The sequence below is a fragment of the Pectinophora gossypiella genome, chromosome 16 (assembly GCF_024362695.1).
Source record: "Pectinophora gossypiella chromosome 16, ilPecGoss1.1, whole genome shotgun sequence".
NCBI lineage: Eukaryota > Metazoa > Arthropoda > Insecta > Lepidoptera > Gelechiidae > Pectinophora > Pectinophora gossypiella.
In genome coordinates, this window is record NC_065419.1 from 6868126 (window position 1) to 6886207 (window position 18082).

Genomic DNA, 18082 nt, shown 5'->3' on the forward strand with positions numbered 1-18082 from the left:
AAAATATTTCATTCACATAATTACTGTGACCTTAACAGATCTTCACTTAATCGGCCCTTAAGCCCACTCGGACAAGAGGATACACCTACAAAAATTGCTCTCTTACATCCTTAAGCCTCTCCTTATAGAACAATGTAGTTCTCAAAAGTACCAAGTTTAAGTATTCCCTTACCTAGAAGGCAAAATTTTATAGTTTTAAAAGTTCTTTATAGTACAAAAGCCACCCACGTAGTTTGAATTTCGAATGCATTTCAAGAAAACAAAATGGCTGGCAAATAACTTTTATTCTTTTAGAGACAATTTCTTTTTACTTTTTTACAATGAATGAGGGCACGTAAGCATTTTTCGGTGTAGGCGGAGTATTTTAATTAAAAGAAGCATCTGAGATGGAAGAAATTGTTATGAATTCCTGCTTCCATGTTTGAACACGATGTTATTTCATATTGTGATACCATTTCTGAGTGCGAGCTGCCAAATTACGCTCAAAAAGGGAACAAATATATATACTTAAAGATCTTTTAAATAAATCGATATGGAGCTGACAAATAGTGTTTTAGTTTATCTAAGTACTTATAATGAAACTAAAATGAAAAGCAATTTCGTAACACACCAATAATAACGCACATTTATACCACTTCTGTTTGGTAGTATAATTCACAAACGTAGGTGCAAAATAAACACAAACATATCTCGTAACTTTACTACTCCGAGTAGGATGACAATACACATTTTATCGATGCAATAGTAACGTCGATATCTTGGTATCGATCGCCTGAATGAATTGACAGCTTATTGCGTTGTATTGCTCAATAAAATCTCGTTCAATCTCGTAAACACACCTCGCACTCAAATATTCAACGTCAAAATAAGATAAACTTTAAAAAACTTATATACATAAGTACACGTACATAAGATCACACCTATTTTATTTTTTAGTTATAATAATGAGAGAGTTATTTTTTGTGAATAAAAAAATTTTGCACTAATTTATTCTTTTTTGCAGGTTTACTTTATGTAGCAATTCACTAATCGGTCGGACAAAAATTACTTGATCCTAATGCTTAAGCTAATCAAATAAGGTAAGAAATGTCTGAAAATGGCATTCTATGCACTGCAGACAGCGATGTGATACGAAAAGGGATATGACAAGAAAAAATAAATATATAAACATAAACAATTAACGCGAACAATTTTGATGAGGCATCAGATAACTTTACATTACTTTTTGGTCGCGTTACTTTTCACACGTAATTGGTCAAAATGGCCGAATGCAACGAAACCTTATTCGGCGCGGCACATCAAAGCGTTTGTATAGTCTGTGGGCAGGTTTTACCTTACAACAGATTAGAGTGGACATCGCTGGAAAAGATTATTTTAATGGTCAGATTGATGAATACCATGTGTGAAGATGTAAGGGTAATGGGCACGAGTGAGGCTTTCTCTCCATCTGCATGATTCATTATTATGTCAACAGATGTATAATGTAAAAAATACTTTTAAAATATTAAAAAAAAACCACGGTTCCATCATTTTTCGATAGTTGAAAAAACTCAACTAAAATATTCGCTTCCAATTACATTTTTAACAGTCTACCTAACACAGGATAACACAAAAAATATCGAAACGTTAGACTACATTAGAACACAAAAAACCAGAATATCCACCACCGGCCACGATTCACTGCACACATTTATGTTCTATTTATAATTATTGCATATTTTGGCGGCAATGTCATTGTTAAGCGGCTGTAATTACATATTCGATCGCGATCTCCACTGTCCATCACTTCTATGCAAGGTCTTGGGAGCGTCCATTGTCTTAGCCTTTCATACACCGGCAGATCAGAAAAGTATACATCAATGCAACATGTAGATGGCAATCGTACATTCAACATACCGACTTTCATACACTTTAAATTAAAACTTGTTTTATTCATCACATTATCTGTTTATTTAAACTAGAATGTGTAATTCTATTAGGTACTTTATATGTGTATGTAATTTATTAAAAGAGAAAGTGAAATAACTTGAGCTATTGCATATAAATAAAGATGAGTTTTTCTATAAATCTGTCGTTACAGTTTTAGTTATGGATGAATGTTATCAGGAAGCTAAATGCAGATTAAAATCATATAACAAAGTAGTCTTGTATTATGAAGTACAACATTTTTCTTCATTTCATAGCTTATATTGCTTTAAGAAAAGTATTTGAGCTAAATGTGTTACCTTATTCAGTTAATTGTTTAAAATATAATGAAATAAAAAATAAAAATGGCTTTAAAACTTTACTGCATTTGTTTAATTAACAAATTTAAGCTAAGATTCAAAATGGTGTGCCAACTAGAGAATCTTAAATTTAAGAATCATTCAAAGATTCTCAATCCAATCCTATGAAATGCCAAGTATAAAAATAGATCATAACTTAACATTGTCTGGCAGTGTACCGCCAGTTTCATCACAACTTGCGCCACTAATATCTCATTCACGCATGCGTCACTCCACAATCTTCAATATCAGTTTTCGATCACGGTTGATCTCTATGACCCTTGATTTGAGCTACTGTAAGCACGATTTAAAAACTACTGCATTTAAAACTAGCTTTAAGTTGTACAACTTAAAGTATATTTTTATTCGTAGCAAAATAAACGGCGGCTCTTTTGAATAATCTTGTGTTAACATTCATATATTAGCATGTTAGGTAGTTACGGAATGATTGAGGTTTTATGATTAACAAATTAAATGCTATGTGTTAATGTCTTTATTATATAAAATATTTAAGTTATTAGAGTCTTTTACATACTTTGAAACGTTAAATTTATTATTCTGTTTGAAATTAAGTATTACTATATTGTAAACTTAACAGAAATGAGGAGATCCGCAGGAGAACTAAAGTCACCGACATAGCTCGGAGAATTGCAAAGCTGAAGTGGCAGTGGGCAGGACACATAGCGAGGAGAACCGATGGCCGCTGGAGCGGAAGGGTTCTGGAGTGGCGACCACGTGTCGGACGACGCTCAGTGGGTAGGCCCGCTACAAGGTGGACCGACGATCTGGTGAAGGTCGCGGGAAGCCGCTGGATGCGGGCAGCGCAGGACCGATCGTCGTGGAGATCCTTGGGGGACGCCTATGCCCAGCAGTGGGCGTCGTACGGCTGATGATGAATGAAACTTAATTTACATAGTATTAGCATTTCTTGTAGTAGGTATCTATTATATTACGTTATAAAAATGTTTTTCTATAAAAATATAATTACTCTAATTCAATAGTTTATAGCATTCCATTGCATTCCAAGTTGTACAATACAATGGGGTTACATAGACACAAAGGGGGTTAAAATGACCTGAATGAATTGCTTCGATGTGGCCATTTTAACCCCCAAGAACTAAAATATAGACTCTGAACATAGAAGTGAACATGAGAAGTGTGTATTAAAACTTGTAATTTAAAAATTGGGTATGTAAGGTATTTTTGATGGTATTTTTTTTTATTATATGCCATAATACTTTTAAACCTGTAGTGATTACTCCTAAACACCCTCTCTTCGAATCGGACTATCATCAACAAAATTTTTTTGCTCACTTATTCATATTGAGATTCGAATTTCGCAATAATATTCGCGGGTGCCATTAAAGTAATGAATGAACGTGGAGCAACATCCTCTGAGGAAGTGGACCGGTCGCTGACTAATGGCGGATGAGATGGACATGTATCACCTTGAGATTGAGAATACTAGTCGCTTGATGCAGCGTGATTTTGCCACATTGTTTCGAAACTCAATCTCAAAATCGTTCATTCCAAACTCAAAATGAAATAAAATACCAACTACATCTACTCAGAACAATGAGGGATCTTCCAGGCTACGTTCACCAAAAACAATATAGATGGCGCTGTTCAGTTTAAACGTGATAATAACCTATTTTCTCATTACTCGGGTACATACATAAACAGCCTATATACGTCCCACTGCTGGGCACAGGCCTCCTCTCAATCAACCGGAGGGGGTATGGAGCATACTCCACCACGCTGCTCCAATGCGGGTTGGTGGAGGTGTTTTTACGGCTAATAGCCGAGACCAACGGCTTAACGTGCACTCCGAAGCACGGAATCATCTTACTTTTTCGGACAATCAGGTGATTCAAGCCTGAAAAGTCCTTACCAAACAAAGAACAGTCTCACAAAGTGATTTCGACAGTGTCCCCATCGGGAATCGAACCCGGACCTCCAGATCGTGAGCCTAACGCTCTAACCACTAGACCACGGAGGCTGTTACTCGGGTACATAATTATTCCAAAACACAATGTAATGGAAAAAGCATATGTAAAAATAATTGTTACTTAATATTTGGATCATATTATGTATAGAATTATGTCGCTACCTATATCGCTTTTCTTTATTTTGATCAGAATAATAATGGGTGGAAGATGTAATTGTGCCTGGGTGTAATAAAAAGGTTCCTTATAATGACGTAAGTGCTCACTAAACCGGGATTTTACAAAATTCAGCCCCTTAGGGGGTCTTCTTCTTCTTATCGTGTGGGTTGTGAGGTAGAATACCAACCCCATCAACCCCTAAGGGGATAAAACGGGGTGGCAAAGTTTGTATGAAACTTCTACAGTTTTAATACTAAAGTTTTATGCGGGCAAAGTAGCAGGTAACAGTGCTTTATAAAAGCGCTTGATTTACTAACTTGCTTTAGTCAAGCAGATGTTCTGCCACATTTCACCGCTTGCCTCCATTAAAACTTCCGAAACGTTGTCGCGTCGTAAAGTGCAAGGACGACTTTAATGCATTCGCGCACTTAGTGTGGCCAGATGTAAATAAGCTTAAACTGCAATATTTATAGCTACTACCGTTGCGAGTTTCAGTTAGCTGTTATTTACTGTGTTACACTGATGAGTATTTGAAGTTAATGTCGTCCCTTTATAGTCAAAACTAAGTAAGCGACTTTTTGCAAAATCACATTTTGCATGTGTTTTTCTTCAAGAAAACCCCGATTTGTATGTATTAATTTCATTTCGAGTTGAGACCAAAAAAGTAAAAGTGTCTATTGTGAGGTTTAGTTTACAAAAATAACACCTGAATGTCATTTTTCAAAAAGGCTCTGACGTGATTTACTATAAGGTGACAATACGCCCTCTTGATGGAATTGTCTGCAAATTTCTTTAACAAAAAATGTTTTAAATTGTATTACCTAGTTCAACCAAGTTTATGGGTAATACTTGATAGTGGTTGCCTGGTTTTGCTTTAGAATTTATACTGTTGCTAAATGTTTTAAAATATTGGTTTGTTTTGAATGTGCGCAATAAAGTATATTTGATTTGGTTTGATTTATAAAAGTAAACATTACCTATAGATGCATGACACTTGAGGGTTAATAAATTAATGTAAACTGTAAATAAATTAATTATACAAAATTAATTATTTTTAATTTTTGCGTCGCTCTCGTTGATGTCTTTTGTATGGAATTAGTGGTTCATATTACATAAAGCATAGGTAAAGAAGTATAAATGTCAGATTTGGTTTTTCAATTGTCCTTACTTTTTTTTTATTATATTGCAAAATTTATATACATGTTTACACGTCACGTGACACGCTTGAGAAAATTATTTGCGGGTAAAACTTCACAATACATTTAGCAAGTTGTTTCACTCTACGGTTGCCTGGAAGAAATTAATATTTAGCAATAAGGCCGCCGATTGTGCTTTCCTTGTCAATTTGTAATTGTTTTTAATGCTGTGTTTATATGTGCAATAAACTCCGTGGTCTAGTGGTTAGAGCGTTACGCTCAGGTCTGGAGGTCCGGGTTCGATTCCCGATGGGGACATTGTCGAAATGACCATGTGAGACCAAGAACTTTTCAGGCTTGAATCATCTGATTGTTTGAAAATGTGAGATGATTACACGGCACGGCACTTTTATGCCGTTAGTCCCAGCTATTAGCCGTAAAAACAGCTCCACCAACGCGCAGTGGAGCAGCGTGGTGGAGTATGCTGCATACACCCTCCGGTTGATTGAGGGAAGGCCTGTGCTCAGCAGTGGGACGTGTAGAGGCTATTTATGTATATGTGCAATAAAGCGTTTTTCCGTCGCCACCCCTACAATATCGGCACGTATTAAATCATACACATTATGATATCGTGAATTCCACGTGGGTGCTTTATCATATATAAATGTGTAATAAGATCGGATTATTCATGCGCATAGTAAGGAGGTACAATCGTGAGGGCAAGATGCAACGTCCTTAATGTTTACTTACAGATTAAGATATTGATTATGAATTCGCGATCCGATATAGTTCCTACTTTCTTTTCGCATTCTAATGGAATATAAATCTAAACATGCGAGTTATTGATAAAGTGTCTTTCGAAGCGGACCACTATTAAACAAGTCACTATAAAGAAGTTCCTGTCTATGATAAACAGCGATTAGCCTAATTATTATTTACGTATAATATACGTATAAGGTGACGGATATTGTAAGTAAAATTAAATCGTATGGTAAGGCGTTTTAAAAAACCATGAAATTAAATAAATGTATTCGCTCTAGAGTGGTACAAAAGATCTAAAATAATATATTGTGTTCAACAAAAGTCAACTATATAGCGCGTGCATATTATTTGCACGACAGCTCCAACACCATCCTGCGCACGCTGGCGGACCGGTGGGACTCACGGTTTCTGGCCCGATGGATACGAAAGTTTATTTCGGACTTATTTTTTATAAGTCCCAAATAAACTTTTATTATTTTTATTATTATATTAAATAATTTATAATTAAAGGAACATGCTTTAATAAATCTATCTTAAAATCAACAACAATAGATTAATAGACAATTGCGCATATCGTCATTGCTACACTAATACCAGAACACTATAGTTATATATTCATCTTTACTAAATGGTTTATAAGAACATCAAATAAAATAATCATATTATTATTCAAAATAATGTAACACCTTTTACCAATCCGACTGATTGAGGGAGGCATGTACTCTGCTATGGGAGGTATGTCTGTTTATATTTTATTTTTAATAAGTACCTATAATCAAAACTGAACGCTCGATGAAGTGTGGATACATAGTTCATCTTGCTATGGATGTACCTCTGACTACCCCAATTGGGATATAGTCGCGAATTTATGTCTGTATATTCAAAACTCTTCCAGCGCGGTTTTCCCAGAAATACAAAATGTAGAGTGACATTGTAACATTGTTCATTTAAACGTATTTTATCTTGGACCTTGGCAATTTATTATGCAGTTACCATAAGGAATTCCACAGTTCCTTAGAGGAAAACTGTTTCGCTTGGAAAATTTCCTTATTGTATGTCTTTTTTTTTAAATAGTGTAAGTACTTAATTTTTTAAATCACTGTGTTCTTGCGTATCACTAGCTTCTTGACCGGGGAACGCTGAATCGAAAAAGTTCCCAGAACCACGCTTTATCAGAAAAAAATATCGCCACATTGGATGTTAACGTCTCGATAGTAAAGGTTGGAAGAAGTGCGCCGAAATGAGACCTGAACAGAGCCACAATGGCGCCATGATATTAAAGTCGGGACTTCAACACATGACGATGACTGGCTGGAAAAACTGAAGCAAAAAAAAAGTCTTCGTCGTGCTTTACCACCTCCTGAGGAGTCGCGTATTGTGTGCGAACGATGTGGCAAGAAATACCGCGCTGCTTTAGGGCTTTGTAGCCATCGGCGACGCTGCGGGAACCCGTAGACTCACAAGTGCTGCAAGAATCATCTACGATAGACGCCGTGGCCAATGATGACCCTAGACTATAATAGGACAGAGAGGTCACTAAGTTAAGTGATCTAAGCCCAGTGACCTTTTATGACATTACACTATTCGAAACATAAACAAAACACTTTCAGTTCTCAGATTGTTGACGTCATCGCTTCCTTATAAAAAGCCTTACGGAAATACTCCTCAACTGCTCTGACTAACATAGCTTCCATGAAATTGTTGAAGTGTACAATTTAAAGGACAACATAGTACGTGCCAGGGGAATGACTTTTTTACTAAATCTGTAAAATTCCTCGATGCGTCAGAGTGGTTTTATTGTGATTCATCTTCGTTTATGATAGAGTAATTAATCTATAAATAGTAGAAGTCTTGCGGTTACGGGAAATACGTCTTTATTTATATTCAGATAGTAGTAAATACCTTTAAAAATCTGGACATGGACTCTTATAAGTATAACGCTTTGGTTGTGTAATGTACTGATATTTGATTGATGAGAAGAGGCCCATGCGCAACAGGATAATGTTTTAGAAAATGTATGTTATGTCATGTACTTAATTATAGAATTATTAGTATATTTTTTAGTCCACAAACCGAATCATCATCGCCCCCCCCCCCCCCCCAACGTTATCCTGTCACAGGGTCCGCCTAACCTGAAGATTTGACAGGTCCGGTTTTTTACAGAAGCGACTGCCTGTCTGACCTTCCCGCGGGAAAAACCCAATACAGGTTAGGTCACATATGTCCGAAAACGCATTTCTTGGAAATGAATGCATAAGTTCATGCACACCTCATTGTTTGTGAAAAATTTCGGCCTTATAGGTGACGTCTTCATTAAAAATCTACGTAAAATTTTCACAAGTCATTATCGATTTTGCACGGTAGGTACATTATTTTAAGAAGTTTATGACAACGAAATTTCCAACATCCGTTCGTTGAGTGACACACGGGTTCCCACGATCCACTCCAATAAAATCGTATTTGGATTAACTCATTATATCCAAAAATATTCCGTCCAAAAAACTAAATATTATGAAAGTTCAAGCAAGAAAGATAGCCGTAACTGACTTAAGGCATACCAATTCTTTACTTAATGCAATTTACTTAAATCTTTTACGAAATCAATATTTTATTACACAATTTTAAGCTAATAGAAGTTTCCTTTATTGTGTGTCAGGATAGTAGTAAGTGGAATTCCGATATCTGCCTACCCCAATAGGAAATAGGCGTATTCTTATGTATGTATGTACTCACTTATTCCATTTTTATTTCCATGATGAAATTTATAATCAAATACTTTAATTACAGTTACTTACTTTAATTCAAGTTTCGCATTTTAATGAAGTCAATCGGAAACAGTTATTTAAAAAGTTTACCCATGCCTTCTTTAATATCAAACCATCCTTCACATATTAATTTTGAACTCAAAAACCTCAATAAAACAAAGCAAGTCCTGCCATTAAAAAGTTCCTCGTAAATATCTCGACATCATTACATAACAAAGATCACTTTCCAAAAAAGTAAGGAGCTGGCCAAATTGGCATCATTTGGTCCCTTCACTTTTGGCCATCATTCTGTACCAGTACCTGTTTCGCCAATATAATATTATCTTTTATTCGTTAAATTTGTTGCAATAAAAATATATAGCTTTATTTAGCTTACTACTGGAATTTCACTTCAGTATTTTATTTAGTTTGAATTTCAAGACGATTCTTATTTCTTTGCAAAAACTTCTTTAAATATTTTGAGTTAGCACTGTGAAATACTGCAATTATTTAATCAAACGACTAGTTATCAGCTCTAACAATTACAAAAAAAGGACGTAACATACATAATAGAAGCTCACGACTATAATCATCAGATCATATAGTCCAACTAATAAATAGATACCCACACCTCACCGAACTTTCTGTGTTTAAAAGAATATCCGCATAAAACCATGTATTCCATCGACCTCCGTGGTCCAGTGGTTGAGCGTTTGGGCTCACGATCCAGAGGACCCGGTTTCGAATCCCGGTAGGGACATATCACAAATATCACTTTGTGATCCCTAGTTTGGTTAGGGCCTTACAGGCTGATCACCTGATTGTCCAAAAAGTAAGATGATCCGTGCTTCGGAAGGCACGTTAAGCCGTTGGTCCCGGTTACTACTTACTGATGTAAGTAATATAAGTAGTAGTAATAAGTAGTCGTTACATGAGCCATGTCAGGGGCCTTTGGCGGCTCAATAATAACCCTGACACCAGGGTTAATGAGGTTGGTAATTCACCTCACTACCCACACCATAGAAGAAGACCATGTATTGTTTACTTAGTTCAAAAACGTATACCTGTACCAAAATAAGTCTTTTTAGCAGCATAAAAGTATCGTCCAGCCATTTACAGAACTCTTTAACTAATAAAAACTACAATGAACGCAATTTCGAACAAAACAAACTATGACGGAATCTTCGCCGAGGCGGCTGTATCGGTCTAATTATTGTTATTTCAACTCAACCACTGTAAGTACGGTGTAATTTGGGCCTGCATCATTTATAATCTGAATGTAACCGCTGTGTTTTCTTTAAACAAGCTCTTTGGTAGCCTGTTGTGTGATTTTGTTACGTCTGACGTCTTAACAGCTTGGCATTACGTCAAGTGAGTTTTTGAGTTGTTAATTAGAAGACCCAGTTTTTGAGGCCTTTTAAGTATTTGGTTCGTTTATCGGTTGAATAGATACTAACTCAAGTGTATTCAGACGTTTTAGATACTTGTAGTTCACTTAAATACAGTTACAATTATGCGGTAATGATTAACATTTAATTGTACGGAACGTCTCTCTCTTCGCAACGAAGTTACTTTTAATATGATGTTTTACCAACATGAAATAGTCACAGTTAAATACTAGATAGAGCCAATAACATATAAGATTTTTTGTACTTTTTTATAACTTCCATGTAAGCAGTTACTATGTAAATCTAACCCACAATGGTACTCATTAAGAATTCTACGCAGAAACTAATTTGTAACATGAGAACAGACAATCGTTGCAACAGATTGACAAACTTACTCCAATTCTATAGCTACTGTATCATCTTTTATTAAACCTTCGGCCTTACCCGTCTCATATGTTTTGAATCGTGACATAATTGTGTGATTCTTCACACAACTTCACACAATTACTCGTAATTGCCCAAATAGTTAGCTCACGTGTTAGTTAACCCATTGTATTAGTTATTGAATAAGTTTGCCTCACACAGACCTTAACCTAAATACCCGCTAAGACTGTCATATCAATCTTCAGTGACGAATAATGAGGCTCCCATCGTTTTGTGAATCGGAATCATCGGCTATTGTATTTGATATGTAACTTTTGATACACACTGCTTATGCGAGCGTCTAACTCTCGAAGCGTAAATCAACCCAAACCAGCTTAGGTCACACACCTCCGATACGCATTTCTCGAGAATGTGGGTTTCGTCACGATGTTTCCCTTCAGAAGTGGTAAACCACTTCTTCTTCTGTCGTGTGGGTTGTGAGGTGGATTACCAACCCCATCAACCCCAGTGTCAGGGTTACTATTGAGTCGCTAAAGGCCCCGACATGGCTCATGTGACGACTACTAACTTACACCAGTAGTAACCGGGACCAACGGCTTAACGTGCCTTCTGAAGCACGGATCATCTTACTTTCGGACAATCAGGTGATCAGCCTGTAATGTCCTAATCAAACTAGGGATCACAAAATGATTTGTTATGTCCCCACCGGTATTTGAACCCGGGACCTCCGGATCGTGAGCTCAACGCTCAAACCATTGGACCACGGAGGTTTTTTCCTTCACCAATAATCATTTAAGTATCATCCAAACATGAATTCAAAAAAATATTAAGTAGTTAAGTTCCGTGCTAGATTCGCACCTGTGAGGTCATAGTAAGAGTCGCGATATTTTTCTACACCAGTATATTTTTTCTAAGACACGTGCCATACAGACCTAGCGCAGCGCACGCGTCGACCGTATGACTCAAATCACCTTTAGTTTTTCAATAGACCATCTCTAATGGCCTCAGCAGATTGTTTATGGCTTTGTTTCGGTAACACTTCATATGAATGAGTGCGCGTGCGATGCGATATGAAAATATCCATCTTGTTAAGCAATGGATCGCCATTATGAAACTCAGTCGGCAGATGTGGAGTTGCTTTAGTTGTATATGTGTGGATTGTAGATAAAGAAGGTTGGATGTTTAGAAGGCTCAATATAAAATAATATAACAAATACTTTATTGCACAAACAGGAAAAAACAAAATACACAACAATAGAGAAATAGAAATAAAAAAAATAAAGAACAATAAAACAAAAAATAAAAGAAATAATGAATAGAGCTCAAGCTCAGTTTAATAATGAAGTATTCTTAAGTAGACCATCAATTGTTGACAAATAAGTAGTTAGGCCTTTATAATAGTTATTATTATCTGCTATGTTAACGATGTATAGTAACTTTTGAACGGTTATGAAATTCAGAATTTGAGCTATAAAATATTGATTCCTTATTCACTTTAAGGTAAAGATTACTTCCGATTTTACTTTCGTAAAGTGTACACGCATTATACTTGCCACAAAACGCACATCAGATGCTATAAATACATAATATTCTGAATATTTATGTTGTTTTACTCAATATACAGTGTAACATTAGCACACGCCAATAACGCGGCGCGTGCGCTGCAACCGATGCGGCTAATCGATTTCGAGCCATAAAGAAATTATTTTCCGCCTCCGAGCCATATAACCCGCTTTATACATGCAAATAATTTATACTAGAAACTTTCACTTATAAGTAAATTGTTTGCAGTAAAATTGTAAATAGGTAATTAATGTGTAAATGTTTTAAACGCATACCATAAAGTCAGCTTTAAATCCAATGTTTTAGAGAAGAATTTTACTTATTTTATTTTTTAATAGTAATATTAGTTGGTGGCAGGGCTGGCAGAGAGGAGCAGGATGTACAATGACCAGATTGGAGATGTTCTTAGAAAAGTTTCAGTACGATCTACTCTGAATCGGCGTGCGTGAATGAAACGATTGATGAATGTGGAGGAAGCAAGAGAAGTGTGTCAGGATCGAAGGAAATGGAATTCCATAGTCTCTGCTTACTCGGTAAATAGACGTGAATTAAAATATGCATTATGTATATAATAGTAAAAATAATGTAAATTAATTGCCAAGAAATATGCTGAGGCATGTAATTACTTATAGATATTATTCAAATCATATGGCCTTCAAGAAGCGTTAACAAATCAAATACATAGTTGATAATTACGTAGATAGATCTCATCATCATCAGCCCATTAACGTCCCCACTGCTGGGGCACGGGCCTTCCCTATGGATGGATAGGGAGATCCGGCCTTAAACCATCACGCGGGCCCAGTGCGGATTGATGGTTATTAACGACTGCTAATGCAGCCGGGACCAACGGCTTAACGTGCCTTCCGAAGCACGGAGGAGCTCGAGATGTAAACTTTTTTTTTGTGGTCACCCATCCTATGACCGGCCTTTGCGAAAGTTGCTTAACTTCTACAATCGCGGACCGAGCGCGTTTACCGCTGCGCCACCGAGCTCCTCGTAGATAGATCTACTTACATGAAATCTATTTGAAACTTTAGTAACCATATCCATAAAAGTATAAATCTCTAGAAAGACCTAAGAAATCAATTTCTACTAAGATAAGGAAACACAGTTGCGCAGATGAATAGTGGATCTAAATCACGGCTTAATTACAATACACTGTCGGACCCAACCACAGGGCCGAACATTTGGCAACGGATCAAAGATCACGCAATTAATTGTCCATTGTCGTTCTATAGAAACAAATACCCGGGACCCTGTCACGATGCCACAAATTTACCGCTGATTTTGCAATTATTATCGTGAAATAAATACTGTTTCGACGGAGAAAACTTTGGGGAGCGCAGCAGTTGCGACACTTGGCCAATGAAATTTTACATCGCGCAATGCCAGCTTATTATTCGTTAACAACCGTTATTACTTATTTCGTCAATCACTGTGATTATGAGGCCAAACAAGCTTCATTTGCCATCAAAGCAGCCATGATTATTGTTGTCATATTATGTCAGAGCAGTTGCCGGACGTAGAGCGATCGCCGTACTTATATTCGTAACGGTACATTTATATCATCCTCAATAGCATATGGAGTTATTGCAATTTGTTCTAACTGTTTTATGGCTGTCTCGAGTAACTGCCTCTTTAGGTCTCACTGCAGACCGCCGCAGGAAGGAGGCTGTGTTACTGGGAAAATTATAGCTGAATTAATATGTCTTCAGGAGCTTAACGATTGCCAATATTATCCCTGAATCGTGGAGGTAGCTAAAAGTTGAATAATGCTCAGCAGCGTACTGTACTTTTCACATTTCTTCGTTAAAAAAAAATAACATAAAAATGAAAAATGTTTATTTCAGTAACTGACACAGTAATCTAGGCTAGGGCTAAGACCTACCTAGTAGGTATGCAAGATACCAGTGTCAGGTGGCCTTGCACTTCTATGTCTATTAACAATATAAAGTGCGTGTGTGTACATTGTATATATGTGTGTGTGTGTGTGTGTGTGTGTGTCGTCTTATATGTTTTCAAATAAAACATAAATTTTGACATCTAAAAGCCTTCAGTATTGTTTTCTTTTTCGTTTCAGTGTTAACTCACCGCCGCCAAGCTGTCTACCGCAAATGAGATCATTTCCAACTATCACGTCCAAGCGTTAATAGGTAAGTCAGATTACAGATCGTAAAAAACACAATACTTATTATGAATACATTTACAAGATTCATACTTTCAATCACTACAGGGGCTTTACCAAGTTGCAACGATTTTGGTGATCCTTGGGGGTTAAAATGGCCACATCGAAGCAATTCATCTACGAAAGCGCTCTAATTTGCGCATATAAAAGTAAGTGCGCAATACAAACAAATTTCAAATAGCAATATTGCATTCTTAGATGAATTGAATATTGCTTTCTAAGATGAATTGAATTGTTTGCATTGTGCACTTACTTTTATACGAATTGCTTCGATGTGGCCATTTTTATCACTATCACTGTCGATTGTCATAATCGTTTGCAACTTGGCTAACCCTTCTTTGTCTACATACTAGAAACAAAACATAAACAAAACTCCGACCATCCGATAATCTGACTCGCCGCCCTATTCCATTACAAAATTAATATAACAGAGTACATAAAACGGAGCTAATAGGAATCCGGTATAAAGGGTCGGGTTCTGATGGTCTTTATAATGTTGTGGGGTTATTAAAATAAGCGTGGTGGTCGGGGCACACGCGCGACCCTGGTGCGATTAGTTGCTACCAGCACAGCCCGTGTAATACCTCGTAACATGGCATCCGTGTATATATACAGGGTGTTAGTGCCAACGAAACGAAAACCCTTAAAGTTTTCGTTTTACACAAGTTTGTACAGGTAGCCATACTTTTGTGTAAGGGTGTTAGTGACATCGTAACAAATACTGAGGGAGATGATTCAACCACGGTTCTGAGTCGATATCAAGTGGAATATTCCGTCGCAAATGTATGGACCGGAAAATAATTTAAAATATCACTAATCATAATCATAATCATTTATTTGGGAAATATGTGTAACATAACAATGATCTTACAATTTATATTTTGAGTTTCAACATGTCCAGCCTGATCGGCATACAAATATTTAACACAAAAATGTCTATTTAGATGCTTATAAAAAATATTAATAATAATAAAATACATTAAAATAAATCGGAAACACATTTATAAAATATTAATATTAAACAAAGCAACGTCAACAAAGTAGTAATAATTCAATAACAATAATGTCAAATATTAGAATAACAATAGTAAAAAAATATTCAATTCCCAATTCAGTATCTGTCATTTAAATATGAATTAATGCTATAATAACATTTATTTACCAAATGTTCATACAATTTCCGTTTGAAAAGTATTATATTATCAATTTTATGTATACTTAAAGGCAGATGATTATAAATCTTAGCACACATATTTAATATACTTTTACTGAATAGAGCACTTTTGCTAAGATGTGAAATATGGATTTTACCTTCACTAAAGTATTCATTCATTTTCCGACAGGAACACAGGTCTGAATCATTCCCCTCAGTATTATTTATATTGTCACTAACACCCTGTGCATAAATTCTGGATATGACGGAAAACTTGAATTCCGTTGCTATTTTAATTATTATCTTGGTCCATGGTCATTATTATCTTATTTGAATCCATGTTTGTTTTATAAATGATTATCACGTTTACATCGGTGAAGAAAAACATTGTGAAGAAACCCACATTTCCGAGACCTGTATTGAACTGGTTTTCCGTTCGCGGGTTGGAGGGTCAGACAGGCAGTTGCTTCTGAAAAAACTCGGACCTGTCAAATCTTCATTTTAGGTTAGCTGACCTCGTGAGAAACGGAAAACGCTAAGGAGATGATGACGCAGTTTTTTAAAAGGCTAATACAGATAGGAAAGAATTATAGAGATAGAAGAGCTTTCTACTGGACTGAGAACGAATAAAAAACACTTTTTTAGAACACGTTTTGCTTTTTTGTTTGTCTTCCCGGTAATGTCATAATTGTTTAAATTCTCATCTAAATATTGACCCAGTTAGTAAACCTTATGCCTAGTAATGTAATGTATAAGTACATTTTATTGCACGAAGTATGACCGCTAGGGAAATTTGCACGGAATGTCCCTCGTAGCAGATTCCAGTGAAAATTGAAGCAATTTCACAAATTACATTCACTTTACTCGCGACGTCATGTGATCTTGAATTAAATCATAGACCATTTACGTACTTCAACTCTTCGTGACTAATCTCTATCAAGGTAGGCAGAGGTTCATGAACTTGCAGACACATTTGGTATTAAAGTCATTATCAATAGCCTACGCTGTCCACAACTGGGACATATGCCTCTCCTATGGCACGCCACTGAGGGCAGTCTTCGGATTTTCTCCTCCAGCCGCTGCCAGCTACCTTACGGATGTCGTTATTCTATCAGCATCCTGCACTACCTTTCCCTTTTGTGCTTCGGAAGGCACGTTAAGCCGTTGGTCTCGGTTACTACTTACTGATGCAAGTTAGTAGTCGTCACATGAGCCATGTTAGGAGCCTTTGGCGGCTCAATAGTAACCCTGACGCCAGGGTTGATGGGATTGGTAATCCACCTCACAACCCACACGTTACAAGAAGAACTACCTTTCCCAAGACGCGGTCTCTACTCGAGAACCCTTCCCCACTGGCTGTCGATTTTTTAGCATATGTGACAAACCAATTAGTAACGGATCACCTCATTTCAGATACGGTTCTTCAGAGAGACCTCACAATCCACACTGTGAGCATTAGTCTCGACGGATTTGTTCCTTTCGTTTCCTATTAAGCAGAAGTTTTTGTTTTATAAAATGAAGTTATTTATAAATATGCAATCTCCAACTCAGTACGCAAATTATCACAACAGAAACATTAATAAGTAATAACAAAGTGGCAGAAAGACGAGTTTTAAAGTGGCGTAGATTTAATACTTCTCATCTCCTGAGGTCAGACAATAATTTTGACACACGCTACTTAATGAAACTTAGTCACGCGATCATAGACATTTATAAGACTGAATTACATTTTTTTATTTTAATAGTAAGAAAGAAAATTAAAAAACAAAATTTAGTGCTTTTCTTTTCTTCATTCATTATCCTCTTTATTTATTTTTTTTAAATAATAATATAGTTGTGTTAAGTTTTATTTTTGTAGTTAACATCTAGTTAGGTATGTAAATAGCCATTTGAAATTGAATCCATAATTACATCCACTTTAATTACGAAATTGTGAACATGAATCATGAAGTTACACTAACTGTCGCGGCAATTGAAATAACGACAATCATTTGAATAAAAATAATTAGCTCTGTTTACTCTACGAACTTTAATAGTTACCATATTACTTTTCAAAATCATATCTAATTTAGTCCTTTTTGACTACAATCCAAAACAATTCTTTTTTTTTAATTAAAACTTTTTGCCTATCCAGTGTACACCATCTCGTTGTGCAAGTGTGCGGTGGTTACGTTACAGCTGATCTGCCGTCCATAATGACACCCCACAGACTGTCATTAGTGCTTAGAAAATAACCAGTAACTGCGTACTTTGGTCTACAAATCTTATTTTATTGTCCGCACGTTTGACAGTACTTGGACAACCGTGAAGACTTTTAGTTGACCAGTTTCAGAAAGAATTCAAATTGAAATATGTTTTATTGCGCCAAAATAAAAGTTTTTTTTTACAAAAGAGA

At 36.2% G+C, this 18082-nt stretch overlaps 1 protein-coding gene across 1 annotated transcript in view; it reads left to right on the plus strand.

Moving 5' to 3' along the window:
- The window catches only part of LOC126373586 (transcription factor hamlet-like), a 136387-nt gene that overhangs the window by 31979 nt on the left and 86326 nt on the right, over positions 1–18082 (plus strand). The window contains exon 2 of the mRNA XM_050019769.1: positions 14430–14502. The gene's annotated coding sequence lies outside the window, so the exon portion shown is untranslated. The remainder of the gene's footprint in view (positions 1–14429; positions 14503–18082) is intronic.